The sequence below is a fragment of the Cupressus sempervirens genome, chromosome 4 (assembly GCF_028749045.1).
Source record: "Cupressus sempervirens isolate cs-2001-9-10 chromosome 4, ASM2874904v1, whole genome shotgun sequence".
Classification (NCBI taxonomy): Eukaryota; Viridiplantae; Streptophyta; class Pinopsida; order Cupressales; family Cupressaceae; genus Cupressus; species Cupressus sempervirens.
This window is the reverse complement of record NC_143121.1, coordinates 295,786,091-295,803,805: the sequence shown is the minus strand read 5'-3', so window position 1 is coordinate 295,803,805 and position 17,715 is coordinate 295,786,091.

Genomic DNA, 17,715 nt, shown 5'->3' with positions numbered 1-17,715 from the left:
GGTGCAAGCGTATAAATAAGGTTTGTATCTAGCATACCTTGTCGTTCTGACATATATGTATCAATGTATCAATGTGCTTTATTGACTAGATAAAACTAGATTTGAGTTATTATTTTAATCCACCATCCATCCTTATCCTTGATTCTCCAATCCCATCATCCCGACAACTTACTTCATATTAAAACCCTATTATATGTACATCCAATCAATCTTGGCTTTTATTTTATTTTTGAGTTAAATATTTAAATTTGTCATATTCTCTAACATGCACACTAATATGCCTTTATTTATTTAATTACTAATTTATTATTTGAGTGTTAGATGTGACTTAGAGGTCACAAGATTGTAATGTGTACCATTCTGTCACTTAGAAAATATATTAGTCTAGGACACTCATTAGTCTCTATATGCTATTATTATTTTTATTTTTATTGGATAGCAATCTAGAATCTGGGAATATTATTTAATATTTTATTGCTCTATATTAAGGAAGGGATTTATTTGCCTTTACCATACATTTTCTAGAGAGGAAAATGCATGCCTACAACAATGTATCTCATAGATTTTATTATGTCTTCTCTTAAAACAAACTTCATTTTGTTATATCATAAAATTAATTTGATGATTTTCTTGCTTAGAATTGCATTAAGATTGGTAATTAAAATCAATTTTATCCATGCATGTGATATGAACATAAAAATTTCCTTCCAAATTTTCGAGTGCACAACAAGATTGTAAGCAATCTACTAAGTTTTAAATTTATACAATAATTGGTATCACATAACACCTATGGATTGTTATTATCAACTAGTCATTTACAATACCAAAAGGAGAAAACTTTCTTTCACATTTTCAAATAATAACAATGATGTCAAAGAAAATTTGTGACTTGTACCAATGCTTTCATAACAATATAAACTCCAAATGAAACATGCATATACAACCTTATCAATTATTTCTTCTACACGTACATTAGCTAACAATGATACAATCTCCTTCCATCACAATGGGGCAACATAAGGGACTTTTCAAAATCATAAGGAACATGGACATTGAAAGATATGGACAATGAGTAGCATGAACATTGTCCAACATGATCATTGAGAACATGAACAAGCTGGTGAATCCTCCTTCACAAATGAGGGCACAATGTCAAGTTTTCTCATCCAACATCAATTTGCAAGATGATCATTCAAAGCCATTTCCATTGCTCCCTTGGACACAAATCTGCATATGGAACACAAAAAAATAACAAGGACCATGGGTGCTTTCCACCCAACCATAGGCCTCAAAGAGACCACCCCCTTGCTAGGTAACAAGGCTCAAACTAGGATACACATACAATCTTTCAATGCATAAACATTACATTTCAAACTTGAACAATTTCCCCCCAAGACTATTTCACAATGGCTTCACAGATGGAACCATAAACATAGGGTGAAGGTGTGTTCTAAAATGGAGACTTGCCATACCAAACCATATTTGCAATAAACAATTTTCATGCCCTCTCGGGGCTATCATAATTCACCAAATTTCATGCCCTCTTCGGGCATCCACATTTCCTCCTCCAAACCCACTACCATCAGCTGTAACTTCTCAAACTTCCTTTCTACACCATACTTTCCTTATCACCCCCAGCAAGATATGAAATGTTATGGCATACAATGGAGCCCATACTTCAAGGTTCTCAATAAATTTTTCGAACCCAACTTAAGCCCTTCACCCTAGACTTCTCTTCCCTTCCCACAAGGGTGAGTGTAAGGCCCACACCCATAACAATACTCAAGCACAAAACAAGAAAACAAAACCAAGTAGAAATAAAACAAGAAATTTTCAAGAGCACATCACATTTTCACAATGAAATATCAACACCCATAATACAACAAGGAAATAGACAAAATCCAAACCTCATACTCATAATACTCCACACAATACAACAAGATGCACAATGGTGTCACACTAATCTACATGGAATGAACACCATTGAAGCACTCACATGAATGCTACTCCACAATGCAATGCAATGCATACTCCATTGATAAACTCCACACTTGCATATTTTCTTAACCATTCTAAAAGAAAGAAATGAAAAAGAAGCAAGTTTGAGATACCAACCTTGGTCCAAGCTAGGGAAAGGATAGTTGTAGTAGAGCTCCCCTAATCTCCCTCCAAAACCTATGTGTCTCTAAAATTAGAGAGTGGGCAAACACCCCACTAGTTTGGCCAAGACCCTCTAATAAAGCCTTCCCACTAACTTATTTTAACAAAAATACTAAGCCACTCCATCCTTACAAACTTTTCTCCTCTAACAATTCATCGATAGCCCTCACGAGCTCTGAGTTATGACCCTCGAAGGATCGACCTCAAAATGCACTTAGAGCACCTTGAAGACTCCTCGCTATGGGGTGGCCGCAAATGATGGATGGTCTTTATGGCCAAAACAAGGGTGTGACTAGGGCTCACCCGCCCATTCGGAGTTAATGGCATTAATGATTCGATGCCAAGATCAGCGGTTTCAAAGTTACACTGTGGTGCACCTATGAACTAAGGCACACTGTGAGTTTTGGCATCGAGTGAGATCATTGTGCTAAATCAAAATAGAATGTGATCTCTCAAAAATGAGATAGGTTATTTTAGGCCTTAGGATCACCATCTTGTAGCATTTGACAGTTCATCGATAGCCCTCACAAGCTCTAAGTTATGACCCTCGAAAGATGAACCTCCAAATGCACTTAGAGCACCTTGGAGACTCCTTAGTACGGGGTAGCTGAAAAAGATGGATGATCTTCGTGGTTAGAACAAGGGTGTGACTAGGGTTCACCCACCCATCTAGAGCTAATGGTACTGATGATTCGATGCCAAGATCAGCAATTTCAAAGTTACGTTGTGGTGCACCTATGAACTAAGGTAGACTGCAAGTTTTGGCATCGAGCAAGATCGTTGTGCTGAATCCAAATGAAATGTGATCTCTCAAAAATGAGATAGGTTATTTTAGGCCTTAGAATCACTGTCCTTTAGCATTTGGTAGTTTATCGATAGCCCTCACGAGCTCTAAGTTATGATCTTTGAAAGATCAACCTCCAAATGCAATTAGAGCACCTTGGAGACTCCTCGGTACGAGGTGGTCGCAAATGATGGATGGTCTTCATGGCCAGAACAAGGGTGTGAATAGGGTTCACCTGCCCATCTGAAGCTAATGGCACTGACGATTCGATGCCAAGATCAGTGATTTCAAAGTTATGCTGTGGTGCAACTATGAACTGAGGCACACTGCGAGTTTTGGCATCGAGCGAGATCGATGTGCTAAATCCAAACGGAATGTGATCTCTCAAAAATGAGATAGTTTATTTTAGGCCTCAGGACCACCATCCTGTAGCATTTGACAGTTCATCGATAGCCCTCACAAGCTCTAAGTTATGACCCTCGAAAGATTGACCTCCAAATGCACTTAGAGAACCTTGGAGACTCCTCGGTACGGGGTGGCCACAAATGATGGATGGTCTTTGTGGCCAGAACAAGGGTGTGACTAGGGTTCACCCACCCATCTGGACCTAATGGCACTGACGATTCGATGCCAAGATCAGCGATTTCAAAGTTACGCTGTGGTGCACCTATGAACTGAGGCACACTGCAAGTTTTGGCATTGAGCGAGATTGTTGTGCTGAATCCAAATGGAATGTGATCTCTCAAAAATGGGATAGGTTATTTTATTCCTCAGGATCACCGTCCTTTAGCATTTGACAGTTCATCGATAGCCCTCATGAGCTCTGAGTTATGACCCTCAAAAGATCAAACTCCAAATGCACTTAGAGCACCTTGGAGACTCCTTAGTATGGGGTGGCCGCAAATGATGGATGATTGTTTGAAGACTACTCCATGTGTCACTATCTTTCTTGGAAAAAAAATTTCTTTTGAACATCAAGCTTGCAATATTATCAATTATTGTCAAACTTTTTCAACCAAGTCAAAACGTCAAATGCAAATATTTGTTTGCATTTTTTGGTAAGGGGAGTTTCATAAATTGACTTTGATTTTCTATGTCTCTAGTGCTTGAACATGCTTAAAATGGCTCTTTGGTCTTAGAGCTATTGGTATTTTCTAACTTCATGGTCTATGATATGCATACTAAGAATTTCTTTCACTAAATGGTTTCCTTGATCTATTGACTACACTTAAATTTTTTCACTTGTCATCTCTCTTTCTATATGTTCAATACAAAGAGCTAGAAGAGACAAATAATCTTTCTTACCTTCATCTCTCTAAGCGCATGATAGAAATCAATTCTAAACTTGAGAAAAGGTTAGAGGAGAATATTGCATTCTTAAATTAATCTCCCTTAAGACCTTTACATACACACAGGGCATTCTTAAATTAATCTCCATGGAAGAAAATTTCATAAAACTAAAGATTCCATAGTGTTGAAACACAAAATCCAAGATCTCATTTATGATGGGATTGTTGATACCTCTAATGACTCATCCACTCATAGCCTTCATATCCAACTTCATATCATGTCATTATGCATGTGCTATCTTGCTTATTGGCTTTAATTGCTTATCCTACATGCTATCTTCTTTCATGGATTTCATGGCTTATCCCAAATGTGCTTCATACAACTTTTCAATATGAAAGCCTTTCAAAACATTATACAATATTATGACTCTTTATGCTTTCAAATGCTATGATTGGTTTCAAAATGGAAGAAATCAAGTATTCTAATTGTTCATCCGTATTTTCTAGAATTTTCTTATTTGATTAGTTTGATAAAAATTGTTTTAATAATGATAATGTCAGCTTTATGTCAAATAAGGAAAAAACCAAATTTGTAATAAGATATCCACATGAAATTATCTTTCATATAGTTATAAATGCCCTTAAAATTGTCGTTATAGCCTTGTATCACATGCAAATATGATTTGGAAGAACTTGTTCAATATCTTCCTCTTATAATCCCTTACAAAGAACCTACCAAAATACAAAAACCATATACAAAAAACTACACATTTTACATCATAATACATCATAAATTTTAGAAATTCTCCCCAATACCACCCCCCTCCAACTCTTCATGATGTACCTACATTCCAATATCATACAAAAAATAGTAACTTATTGTATTAAACAAGATAATCATCAATTCATTAAATCATTATGAAGAAAATAACATAAGAAGTATATATACCTAGTCGAGTATTCCAATAGGGTCCTCTCTCTATTTTAGGGTCTCTAACAAGGCTTAATGATCAGCATTAGCAATAGTAAAAACTTATTTTACTTTTGGTCTTCCTTGATGCTTCAATAACTTTACATTTGTTGCTATAATAAGATGCGAATATATGAGAATTACTTTGTGCTTCTGATAGTCTTCGAATGTAGGAATTCCATTCCTTCTAAGCATGTATGCCCGCAGCCATGTTCAAACATAGGATACGTGAATCCATCATCATCTGTGATCGGTTGTGCAATTTTTTATTTGCCTCTTACACAATGTGCTAACCAATAATCAGATTTCTCATCATTCCCCTATGGTGCAACCAATGCAAAGATATGTCCTGGCTGAAGTAGATCTGGTAGATGGTTATGCTCAAGTGAACTTTCCATGTCATCATTTTTGATAGAGGGTATGATAGACAATGGAGTAAGATAATGTGAAGCCCATGTGTCCACCCACTCACTTGACTCACAGTGATCCCAATCACACTGAAAACAAGTATGATAAAAACAAGCTAGTTGTCATGTCCAAATGGTCCATGTACTAGAATTAGAGCTCCAAAATGAATGCATTTTTGATGAGTCTCTCACTGTAGCACAATCTGATCTATCACCTATGGACCCTTCCTCAACCAACCAAAAGAACTTGCGTACCACTCAATTAAGAGTCCCCCCCTATGATAATGCTAAACTACACCAATCAAAAATGCTACAAGCATCGAGACGCTCTATTGTTGAAATCTTCAGTTGCTCCTTAACTAGAGCTCTCTTCACAAATGCCCCTGCTCCATCATGTTCCCATTTTCCATGGCTGGACTCAAAAAAACTCCAAATATGAGGCACCCCTCTCTCTACGTGCATCCTACACAACCTATAAAACATGTGAGCATTCTTGAATTGACCTGTATAGTTATCTGACCAAATGATAAGTCTATCCATAGCAATTGCATGCTCATGTAAGAAATCAAAAAAATTCTCGAAACAATGTTGCACAAACTTGTGAGAGTGAGATCTATCATCATTCATATAAAAATGATACTCTCTAATAATCTTTCGATTATCTTTCGCACTATCAGGGGAATGTCTATATGTTATGTGAACAAAAATTGCAATCTGAATAGAGTTGTAATACTGAGATTGTGTCTCATTTTGAGATTGCAATGTGTAGTTCTCAGCAAAATCAACAACTGATATAATAGTGCCAATGGGAAAAGTCTCTTTACATGTTCTAAATTGTTGATCCAACTACTGAGACCTATGACTATGTCTTGCATACTTGTAAAAAAGATTTGCCTTGAAATCTAAAATAAAATTAGCCACATTGATATCTTTTCCAACCAATTCACATCTAGAGCTCTCACTCTCACTCTTCAATGTGTATTTCACCATTTCATAGACCCTTTTTTTCACTATTGTCTTTCCAAGATCTTGTTCACACCCCTCATGGAAACATGTGTCAAACTTGTATAAGCCACCACATTTTGAACACTTCTCATCTAAGCAAGCAATTTTATAAAAGAGACAACCATCAAATCTACGACATAAGAGTTGATCTAACAAGTCTCTTGATGATTTTGGAAGCCCACTAGCCCCACAGTCCTCCAACATTTCTTTACTATGCAAAGTAGAACAGATGGAGCGTAATAGTTCATGGTGCATAGAAAACTCAACATGATATTTGCAACAACATGTATTTATAATTTTGAGTGGCACACAATAAAATGGCTTCAAAGATTCAAAAGCCCTTTGTGATAAATGAACACTTGGATGACTCTCTCTAAATTGTTTGAACAACATAGTTTGACTTACCTCCAAATAGTGTTTAGGATGTGGTGTGCGGTCTCTAATGCCAATTCTCAACTTTAAGACATCTTTAGCATTGGGTGATACTCATGAGTTAGAGTGCCAAAATTGTATAATTTCTTCCTTCACATCGTCGGATAGCTTCTTATCAAAACATGGAAGTCTCCCACCAAATGTCCATGTTTCATTTTGAAGAGGATCATCAATTTTCTCTCATTGACTAAGTGCTCTTCTCAAAGTAGTACAATTTAGATTCAAATTAATACAAGTTTGTCTCATATATCTACCCTTTCTCAAATGATGACTTACCAAAGAGGTTGTAATAACCCTTCAAGCAGCTCTATTATCCTTCTCTCTACTATTTTTCCCAATGCTTTTGAGAGCACTGAAAAGATTCTTCACAATAATGGAATTTCTTTCCAACTTTTTATTGACACGAATTTTCAATTTGGAAAGCATAGGTCTCATCTTTTGCATCTTTAATAAGTGCATGAAAAGTTGACATTGCTCTACCACTTTCTTGTTGCTGAAAAACATCTGATATAGTCTTGAAGCCCATAACCGAATGGTTCTTTCTAATTTTTTTCTTTCCAAACTAGTCATAATCGTTTCATCAATTTCAATTATCCATTTTGGTGTTTTAGAACCTTCATGTCGATTATAATTAGGAGATATGTAAGGTTCTTGTGCATTAGGTTCTTGTGCATTTTCATCTTTGACATGGTCAATTATGCAATTTGGATTATGACTTCGTGGCATTTCTTCTTCAAAATTTTCAATCTCTACATTTTCAATTTCTGCATTATCATTTTCAATAGGTACATTTTCATTCCCCAACTATACATTTTCATTATTTGACTCTATGATTTCACCTTCTATTAATTCATCGTCAACTTGATTGATATTTAGCATACCTTGTCCTTTTTTTCGGTGTTTCATTTTGTCCTTTTCCCTATATGCCACAATGTCTTCATTGGATATCTTCCTTTTACGTTTATTCTTTCAACGACTGCTACTCCCCATTCAGATGACAAATTCGAACACCTAAGGTTATATTTTTGAATTCTTTTCGATTGGTTGGGCCCCAAAACATGACTTTTTACAAATCCCGTGAAAAAAGAGGTAAAAAAGTAATGTTGTCGGATCTGTAGGGACAGTCAAATATTTGAAATTGATGCCAGTAAAATTGGATATCCGATATAGGAAAATGACTTTTGGGGGGAAAACATGCTAAGGTTTCCCTCCTTTGCCACAATAATATTAATATTATGAAAATATTTGGAGGCAAAGGACTTTAATTTATAACTAAGTTAATAGTATATTAGTATTAGTATAAAATATCAATAATATTAATATATAATAGTATTAATATACCTATAGTATCAATATTATTATTATACCTATAATAGTATTAATATTATTAATATAGATACAATAGTGTAAATATATAGTGTTTATTTATATTAAGCTACAGTATACAATATTAATATATATTATTATTATAGCTATAATAGTATTATTATTATTACTATACATATAATAATATTAATATTTAGTTTTTATTTATATTATAATTATTATCCTAAAATAGTATAAATAGTATATCCTAAAATATTACGTTATATATACTTTAAAATATTATGTTATTATATAGATATATTAATAACATACATATTAATATAATAATATTTATAATATATATTATATTTAATAAAAATATTACGTTGTTATATATATATTATATTATTATACATATTAATATAATAATATATAATACAAAGAGGGTCATCATTTAATGGGTCAAAGGGGGTCATAGGTCACCCTATGACCCCCTTTGACCCAGATGAACGATTTGACTATGTCCCTAGGGGTCCTAGGACCCCTAGGGACATATGTCATCATTTAATGGGTCAAAGAGGGTCATAGGTCACCCTATGACCCCCTTTGACCCATATTACCCATTTGAATATGTCCCTAGGGGTTCGAGGACCCCTAGGGACATATGTCATCGTTTAATGGGTCAAAGAGGGTCATAGGGTGACCTATGACCCCCTTTGACTCATATTACCCATTCGAATATGTCCCTAGGGGTCCTATGACCCCAAGAGATATATATCGTCATTTAATGGGTCAAAGAGGGTCATACGTCACCCTATGACCCCCTTTAACCCATATTACCCATTCGAATATGTCACTAGGGGTCCTAGGTTCCCTAGAAACATATTTCATTGTTTAATGGGTCAAAGAGGGTCATAGGTCACCCTATGACCCCTTTTGACCCATATGAATGATTCGAATATGTCCCGAGGGGTCCTAGGACCCCTGGGGACATATGTCACCATTTAATGGGTCAAAGGGGGTCATAGGTCACCCTATGACCTCCTTTGACCCATATGAACGATTCGACTATGTCCCTAAGGGTCGTAGGACCCCTACGGACAGATGTCATCGTTTAATGGGTCAAAGAGGGTCACAAGTCACCTATGACCCCCTTTGACCCATATGAACGATTGAAATATGTCCCCTTGGGGAGATAAGTCATCGTTTAATGGGTCAAAGAGGGTCATAGGTCACCCTATGACCCCCTTTGATCCATATTACCCATTCAAATATGTCCCTAGGGGTTTGAGGACCCCTAGGGACATATGTCATCATTTAATGGGTCAAAGAGGACCTATGACCCCCTTTGACCCATATTACCCATTCAAATATGTCCCTAGGGGTCCTAGGACCCCTAGAGACATATACCATCGTTTAATGGGTTAGAGAGGGTCATAGGTCACCCTATGACCCCCTTTCACCCATATTACCCATTCCAATATGTCCCTAGGGGTCTTACAACCCCTACAGACATATATTGTCGTTTAATGGGTCAAAGAGGGTCATAAGTCACCCTATGATCCCCTTTGACCCATTTGAATGATTCGACTATGTCCTTAGGGGTCGTAGGACCCGTAGGGACATATGTCATGATTTAATGGGTCAAATAAGGTCATAGGTCACCTTATGACCCCCTTTGACCCATATGAACGATTGGAATATATCCCTAGTGGTCCTAGGACCCCTAGGGACATATGTCATCGTTTAATGGGTCAAAGAGGGTCATAGGTCACCCTATGACCCCCTTTGACCCATATGAACGATTTGACTATGTCCCTAGGGGTTGTAGGAGCCATAGGGACATATGTCATCTTTTAATGGGTCAAAGTGGGTCATAGGTCACCCTATGACCCCCTTTGACCCATATGAATGATTGGAATATGTCCCTAGGTGTCCTAGGACCCCTAGGGACATATGTCATCATTTAATAGGTCAAAGAGGGTCATAGGTCACCCTATGACCCCCTTTGACCCATATTACCATTTGAATATGTTCGAACATATGTCATCATTTAATCGGTCAAAGGGGGTCATAGGTCACCCTATGACCTCCTTTGACCCATATGAACAATTTGACTATGTCCCTAGGGGTCTTAGGACCCCTAGGGACATATCTCATCATTTAATGGGTCAAAGGGGTTCATAGGTCACCCTATGACCACCTTTTACCCATCTGAACGATTCGACTATGTCCATGGGGGTCCTAAGACCTCTAGGGACATATGTCATCATTTAATGGGTCAAACAGGGTCATAGGTCACCCTATGACCCCCTTTGACCCATAATACCCATCTGAATATGTCCCTAGGGGTCCTAGGACCCCTAGAGACATTATCATCGTTTAATGGGTCAAAGAGGGTCATAGGTCACCTTATGACCCCCTTTGACTCTTATATATTAATAATATACATATTAATATATATATATATATATATATACATATACATATTACATTATTATATTTAATGAAAATATTACGTTATTATATAGATATATTAATAACATACATATTAATATAATAATATTTATAATATATATTATATTTAATAAAAATATTACGTCGTTATATATATATTATATTATTATACATATTAATATAATAATATATAATACATATTACATTTAATGAAAATATTACGTTATTTTATATATTAATAACATACATATTAATATAGTAATATATAATACGTATTTTATATATATATATATATAAATTACGTTATTATATTTAGTAAAAATAATAATAATATATATTATATTTATAGATTGTAATAAGATTAACATAAGATATTATTATATATTACTAGATTATATCTTGTATGTTTACATTACATTATTTTATATATATATATATATATATATATATATATATATATATATATATATATATATATATATACCTTTACATATTAATATAAGTGAAATAATTTTTTAAAAAAAACTAGAATGTTTAAATCGAATTTCCCTCCAAAATTTGAAAATTTTTTGAATTTGACTACCGAGGCATATCAGATATTCAATGTCAAATCGGATATCCGAGCAGGCTTGGTATTTACCAAGCCTGCCTGGTCAACCCCAAAGACTTGTTTATAGAGAGTTTTAGTGATACTCAGACTTCGGTTAGCTATCTAACAATGTTATTTGGATCAAAATTGAATGAAATGAAATGGGTTTTTTAATATCACTCTCTAGATTCCATCAATATAATTTTTGTCAAATTCTGAGTTCAATAAGTATTTATTAGTTAATTATCAATGAAGATCATTGTAAAGTGTTGATTGACATACTGAATGAAAAATAGCTATAACTTTCAAATGGTATAATATTTTTTAAATCTAAAAGTTACGTCACATTCTATACTTCGCCTAGTATAAGAAAAAAAAAAAAAAATTTGATCAAATTTTCTATTAGTTAGGATGGTCAGACACGGGACTTTTTTTAATCCAAAAAAGTTTTGGTAGAAAATTCATATTTAATTATTTATTTGGAATAAAAATATCAAAAAATATGCATCACATCCAGGAATGAGTCTAGTTTTCATATCTATAATTATATTTAAAAAAATTATCATTTGATTTTGATTAAGGTGGTTAGACATACACGTACTTTTTATTTTCTCCCTGAAATTTTCTTAGTACTACATTAAAATTCAAACTTTTGACCAATCAATTATTTTTTTCTCCTGATAAGGCCTAGTAGTTTAGAAACTACATTCAATTTTCTACAAATTATTTTTTTACAACTTTTTGATATAAAGTCCATAACCACTTTAAAATTATGTGTCAAGTTGACATAAACCTGATTTGCTGATTTTTTACTGCCACTTAAGGCCATAGTTTGGTACACCATGATCTTGCACATACCCCTTTTGTAAATCCTTAGACAACACATGCTAAGGCCTCTTCTGTAGTGTATACAAGAAATGTGAAACATAGTCTTCCAATGTTTCTTCCTCCTTTTGTGATATCCTGAAGATATCATCTCCTCTTGAACTGGATGCTTTGCAATACTCTTTATATTTATCTAGAAACAAAGTTTTCATTTCATCCCAAGTTCTTATCACATTGGCTCCTGAGCCCATGAACCATTGTAAAGCTGACTGTTTCAATGTTGCTGGAAATAATTTGAGCTTATGGGCATCAGTGTTATAGTCAAAACTATGAAAGAGTATGTCAAATTCAAACAAGAAAGTATCAAGGAATTCAGTTGCAAGGCCATTGAACTTTAGAAGAGTAGCTGTGGGTATATTCTTAAGATTATCAGTATTTATGAGGCTTGGAAGAGGAAATGGAAAAGTAGGTTGTGTCATTATTGGAGGTATTAGATTATGAGGTTGCTACTAAAAAGGAACATTAGGTACTAGATTAGTAACAACTGGTGGATTTGGAGCAATATTATTAAGGAAATTGGCCAAAATTTTAGAAAAAGGTTGAAGACCACTTGTATTTATAGGTTCTTCTCTTTAGGATGATTCTATAGGAAAAATAGGGCTTGTATCTTCAAAAGGAAACTTAGCTTCTTCTTCTTCAATTTCTTCATTCAAATTAATAGACTCCCATGGAAGAAATCTACCATATTCATCTCATCATCTTCCTCTTTGATGTATTCAATTGAATTCTTCACACTGGTGAAGAAAGGTTTAGGACTACAAATCTCTTTAAAAAAATTAACTAAGAACTATTACTCAAAAATGCTCCAAGCTTGACACAATCCCCAACAATAGCGCCAAAAATGGTTTGCCTCACAATAGGTGTATAACAATCATCCCCAAGGCCATACTTAGGAATAGTGTATTCAATCTAAGGTTAATTTTTCAACCTAGGGATGTATAATTGAAATGGTTGGCACGGTATGTGCACTAGGTTTCTTAATGAGTCATTATGCTTATGCTAGAGGAAAGTAAAATGTAAGGAAAGAACCTACACTAATGCTGCAGGAAACTAACACACTTAACTCTTCACTTAAATGAATATTGGAAATGCAATTAAATACTAATATTCCTACCCCATTTATCTACTATAACTATTCTTACAAATGTTGTAGGAACACTCACAAAGTATTATGCTATAGGAAGGAACTTATAACTTCTACCTATAATACTAGAGATGCTTGAAAAAAAATCTACACTATTCTAATCTAATCCACCTCCCAAGTGGGGCCCCTTGGTTGGCTTCCACTAGTCTACTAACATAGAATGTAAACTAGTAGGTATTTCATTATGTTCCAAAAATTCCTTACATGAGAAGGATACATAAAACTACAAAAAGAACTCACTGCAAGAGTCAATAGTTTCTTTTTTATAAACTTTCTTCTAACCTCTAACACTATTGTTCTGATCCTTATAAATAAAATATTGACACTTATTGTGAAACAAAAAAGAAAACAAACTGACTACAAATCTGCTAGAGAAAAAGAAGGAAAGATAACAACTCATCGTATGAGTAATAAAGTCTAGACAACTGATTTGGCACAGTAATAAATATAGAGAAAATATAGCAATTCTTCATAGCTCCTCCATACTATCGGCCATTTTTCTTAGTACCATTATGAATTCTTCCACCACGGTTGAACCTTAACATTTTCTCATTGAATGTTGTTGGCTATCTTCAATGTTCCCCTTTGAATACTTCTGACCATCTTCAACTTCCTTTGCTAATAGGTTACTTATAATGCAGAGATATTTGCAAATAAGAATTATCAAATTGAATTCAAACATTAGAACACACATTTTGATGGTTATAAGAAATACTACATTATATATATATAATATTGGTAAAATATGACATACTATCTACCCATAGGTTAATCATCAATTCAGGTAAACATAAGTTCACAAATGTCTTGGTGGAGTTAAAATAGAGGCAATAATTAGCCTCATCAGATACAACACACAATTTCAAACTGGTATATTCTAAAGTGCCACATATCATTTTTGGTGATGTCATAAATAGACATAAAGGTTAATCAAAGGGGTAGTTAAGTTATAATAACCTCTATATTATATATTGAGCTCAAAGCATATTAATACACTTTGCAAGGCCCCTTTTATATTTCCTCAATATATTAAATTATTATATAATAAAATTGAAAATCATAATCTAAGAAATTATAATTGATAGACATAATCAGACATATGCTAACACCATATCAAAAGGTCAAAGAACATACAAATAGGAGAAGGAAAGAGTATGTATTGTGTTAAGGATATTAAGAACCTTGAAGAAGCATTCTCCGCATTCATTATCATAGCAATGGAAGCATGGGAGTCTATATATGCAGAAGATTGGATAGGGGGACATTATACTTGGCCAAAATTGAAAAATTGAGAAACAATTGGAGTTCCCTAAATTTATTCTTAACAAAAAAATCATTTAAAAATCCTTATAATTCATACAGAACATTTGGAAGTATGGTGTTTGAGTTTACATATTGACATGTTTTACGAGCATGGCAAGAGGACATCAAGCTTGCAGTTTATTTTCTCTATTGCTTATAGTTAATTAAATTGGAATATGAAGAATTTTGGATCTTCCTTAATTTTAAAGTATTCATTTGTTAGTACATGGCACAATTTGAGAAGCTACACTTGTAGTTGTCAATTAAGTTGTGTAATTATTGTCATCATTTGAGGGTTGTCTTCCATGATTGAGATGTTGCAAGAAAGGAGAGATTGAGTTATATAATATGGAAGGAAGTGAAGGCATTCACTTGAAATATGGAAAGGAAAAATTATTTTTTTCATGGGCTGAACATTATCCCTCTTTTCATAGAGACCAATCTTTTTGAAAAGAGACACCTTTAAGAGTAGATCACCATTTAGATTAACATCTAGAATAACAATTGTGTACATTCCTAACACTAAAAATATTTAATAAGTTTTAATAGTATAATAAATCTTAGATTTCTTATGTTCTATTTCAAAACAATACATAATATACAAAATATAGTGTTCATGAACATTTATATGTTGTTCTCTATCCACATTTAGACTATGTTATTAAAATGGTATCAATGGTCAAATCCTTCTAGCCTATGAATCATGGAGGGAATTTTGTCAAAAATTAGGGCAAACCATTTTCAATATAAATTTATGGAAATTCATAGAAGCCAATTTGTAATTATTAAGATGTTAGAAAAAAAAGTTGCAGGTTTAAAGAAGCATGAAAGATCTATAATTATAATAGAAACAATTGAGGCTGACGTATAAGTATATCAACTTTGAGATATCTCCCAAACAAGCCTTAGACATACCCCATAGATTCATCTTGCATACCTTCATACCAATATGAGGTAGAGATAGGTCAATCCAACCACTTGACCATATTAGTCTACGGAATGTATAATAAACCACAAGGTTTCCTTTGAAATAGAATCATTTGGTTTTCTCACAACCTAAGGCTCTCACCACATCTTCTTAGGTTGATCTTATTGCTTTCTAACATGTTTAAAACTCTCACAAAGTATTACAGAAAAATAGATAATGAAAACTACCAAAATAATCACAAATGGATGAATCTCCTTACAGTCTTACAAAACCTAATTTATACCTTTTTCATAAACCTTTTGAAAAATAAAAAATAAAAATATTGTATTTTATAGTCGATAATGGGATCTATATAAAATATGTGAAACACATGTACAGATCCTTTGGAGCAACTATACAGAATGTACAATTTTAATCTTGTTCACACGTGCAAGCTAGAGATCTCATATTAGCTGAAGCAAGTAACACTTGTTTAGTATTCACAAAAACCCATGCAACCTATCTTCATGATTATTAGTTAAATTGATTTGATCTATTTATTTTAGTCTTGTGTGTGGATGACCTTATTCTTATTAGTGATTAGGAGCTAATAGGATGGTGCAAGGAGGAGTTGGCATTTGAATTTGATATGAAAGATATTTTCCTTATTTACTCTTTCTTGAGCTATCCCTAGGTAAAAGAAATTATTCATATTGTTAGTTGTGTGCATCTAGAATTTATTTTGAGAAGACACAATTTCTATCAACACATGGGTAGAAAGTCAGACAAAAAGATGAATGAGTAAAGAGTAATGACCATTTGAGGACAATAAGGGGTTGATGTTTCCAAGGTTAGCAGGTAGAGAAATTAAAGACAAATAATTTTGGAGGCAAACATGATGGATAAAAGAATTATCTGTGAATGATGGAAGAAAGGAAGGTTGTCTCCAAAATAAATAGAGTAGGTCGATAAGGAGAGAGGCTAAACAAAAGTACAATGATGTTGTGTTGAGGCTGATAGAAGAGAGGTTAAACAAGATAAACACAATTGAAGGAATCGAGATGGTCTTAGAGAGAGATGGAAGCTAGAGACCCCATCATTGAAGAGTTCATGGAGAATTGCCTAGAAAAGTAATAGAGGAATCTATTTGTGATCGAAGGGGAAGAAAGTATGCAAAGTCATGAAAGAAGTACAAGAACAATGGAGAGAAATAGAAGAATATAGGAGGAAAGGGTTGTTCAAATAAGTGTGTGGAAAAATCTTCGAATCATCTAAATGTAAACATCATTAAATGAGATTCAGTAATAAAGTTAATATTTTGGTGTTCATTATCTAGGTTAATGATTGAATATGTTGTTTCCTTTTGGTTTATGCAACTGTTGTGATGCCTTGTCAATTTTTCTATTCATCATTCTTGTTTCCAATATGTTCTGTTACAAAATCTATCTAGTATTTTGGTTATCACATCAGAAATCTTTTGTTTGAAGTTTTACCAAATGTGTGTGATCCCTTCAATTATATTAGGCTATAGATATTTGGAACATGATAAATACTGTTTACCCTAACTTTACAAACATTTATGGTTTCTATAGTGGCTTAGTATCACAATAGTTCATTGGAGGTAGTATTCAAGGGCATTTAAAATAGAAAAGCAAATGGGAGCTTAATTTTTTCTTCTTGCATCACTACTCCAGTGCACTTTCCAAATTCACTCCTCAAATTAATTGCATATCAAGGAGTGCCTCATATTTCATGCATTGTAATCAATGCATTATTTTAAAATGAACTTACTGCCTTTGTGATGCCAAAAGATCTATATGTGAACCCTCCTCCGTTGGCCCAAAAGGGCTTTGGCACAATGAAACAATGAAAATTGTGTTTCAATTCTCATTTTTTTCTAAAATAATCTCGTGTTTGTTGCTATTTTGACATCCCGTCTTTGTCGTCATTTCATTTTTTTCAGGAGCATAAAGAAAAACAAAGAAGTTCACAAGCCAATTTGGCCGCTCATAAAAAATGAAGGCCAAATGTAGTAGCGGGTGTAAGGTCTTGATCGGGCATGATTTAATAGAAAACATA